This window comes from Phoenix dactylifera, unplaced genomic scaffold (assembly GCF_009389715.1).
Source record: "Phoenix dactylifera cultivar Barhee BC4 unplaced genomic scaffold, palm_55x_up_171113_PBpolish2nd_filt_p 000473F, whole genome shotgun sequence".
NCBI lineage: Eukaryota > Viridiplantae > Streptophyta > Magnoliopsida > Arecales > Arecaceae > Phoenix > Phoenix dactylifera.
The window spans coordinates 5,134-7,444 of NW_024067895.1; the positions used below are offsets into that span (position 1 = coordinate 5,134).

Below are 2,311 nucleotides of genomic sequence, written 5' to 3' on the forward strand. Positions count from 1 at the left end.
CGAGGTTGGTTTTAACTCACCTAACCCAAGTTTCTCATAAACTGAATAAGGTAAAAGGTTGACACTTGCCCCTAGATCTAAGAGTGCTCGATCAATGAAATTATTTTCTAAGACACAGAAGATGGTGGGAGCACCAGGATCTTTGAATTTCGGAGGAGTGTTGTGTTGGAGAATAGAACTCACTTGCTCAGTTAGGAACACCTTTCTAGGCACATGTGTCCTAGATTTTCGCTTTTGGGTATAAAGATCTTTGAGAAATTTAGCATAGGAGGGAACTTGTTTAATAGCATCAAGGAGCGGAAGGTTGATTTTTACTTGTTTGAAAACCTCCATCATTTCCTCTAGTGAAGTTCCCTTTCTGTCAAAGGGAGAGGGTGAATTAAGAGCTTCAGGAAATGGAACCTTTGGGATGTGAGTTTTGGCAGAAGGTGGACTAGCTGAAGAAGAAGAAGGTTTTAGATTTTTATTTGACACATGTCTATCCTCTTCTTTCATCTTTCTTATTGTTATCTTCCCCAATCTTATTGTCTACTATACGTCCACTCCTTAGGGTAGTCAAAGCATTGGCTTGTTCATGATGAATTGTATTTAGTTGATTTTCTTGAGCCATGTATTGTCCCCTAGGATTACTTAATGGTTGGCTTGGAAGCTTTCCTTCCTCTCGTTTGTTCAGTGCATTAGCTAGTTGCCCCATTTGGATTCTAGCTTGGCGATGGATTGCGTGTGAGAGTGCACCAATTGTGTAATGGTTTCCAAACCTTGAAGGGCGTTCAACACTTTCTCCTCAAAGGTTGTGTTTCTTTGGGATGGAGGAGGAGTGTGTTGAAATTGAATCAAGGGACGGTAGGGATGAATATTTTGTGGGGTTTGAAAATTCTGAGGATTTTGAAAATTTTGGAAATAGGGTTGGGCTGTATTCGAAGCTTGCTGCTTCCAAGAAAAGTTTGGATGATTTCACCATCCCGGATTATATATATTGAAAAATGGGTCATTACCCGATCTAGGCTGTGTTTGAGCAGCATTTATGTGTTCTTGCACGAGTTCGGAGGATTGGGGCGCTGAAGGGCACTCATGAATAGGATGGGATGGGCTAGAACAGATAGTACACACTTGTGCTTGGGAAGAGTTAATGTAATGCCCACCTATCATCAGTTGGTCAATCTTATGGGACAATGCATCTACCTTGCTAGACAGGTCCATAGAATGACTTATTTCACAAATGGTCCCTTTTCTTTGAGAACTCAGGGGTGCTTGAAGAGAACAGGAAGCATGGTGGAGGGAGTTTTCATTTAGATTTTCAAATTATTGCCATGCTTAATGCTCATTTTGAAGCATGAATGTCCCCCCGCATGCGACATCAATCATCTGACGGTTTCGTTCAGTCAATCCATCATAGAAATATTGCACTAGCTGCCATTTAGGTATTTGATGATGTGGGCATTTACGGATTAGGTCCCGAAATCTCTTCCAAGTTTCATGAAATTTTTCTCCCTCAGTTTGGGAGAAGCTTGTGATGGCACGTCTAAACTAGTTCGTTCTTCTTATGGAAAAGTATTTTTTTAGGAATTCTTGTTGCATTTGATCCCAAGAATGAATCGAGTTGGCTTCTAAAGAATTCAGCCATTGTTTGGCTCTATCTTTAAGGGAGAAGAAAAATAATCTAAGTTTCAGAGCATCATCAGTGAAGTTCTGAATCTTGACAGTGGTGCAAATCTCAAGAAATTCATCTAGGTGTTTATATGGGTCTTCATTGGTGAGCCCATAAAAAGATGGGAGCATTTGGATCACACTAGACTTTATTTCATATTGTACCGCTGCTACCTCAGGTAATCGAATGCAAGATGGGAAAGTATAAATGGTGGGAGTAAAGTACTCCCTCAGGAGTTTGAGTTGTTCTTCAGCCATCTCAGGAGGTGGGAATGATTCTATTGTTCTGATCTCAGCTCGAATATTTCTAAGGGTCCGTTCTATTTCAGGATCAAAAGGGTCACGTACTCTAGAACGACTTCCTTGCATATACTAGTATTTGATCAGTCAAGCATGCAATAAAAGAAAAACACATCAATCCTTGTATTTGTCCTAAAATCACTAGACAGCTCCTAACTGGTTTGAAGAGGGCACCTAAGCCTCCAATCCGGTCTAATGAACCGAGTTGACCAGGTAAGCTCCCAGGTAAGTGGAGGGGTCACGATGCGTTCGCAAAGGTCCCACTTAAAACCCACTTGCCTCGAACAGATGAACTGTCTCCCTTATAGGGACAAAGCTTGCCTAGACATCAACTAAGCCACAGAGCGAAATTGATGCAACTTTC

General features: G+C 41.2%; 1 non-coding gene across 1 annotated transcript; it reads left to right on the forward strand.

Annotated features, from left to right (window-relative positions):
* Positions 1–1,423: 1,423 nt before the first annotated feature.
* Positions 1,424–1,529, forward strand: LOC113461714. Its single transcript, XR_003384001.1, has one exon. It is a non-coding gene; the product is annotated as a small nucleolar RNA R71 (small nucleolar RNA).
* Positions 1,530–2,311: the final 782 nt, after the last annotated feature.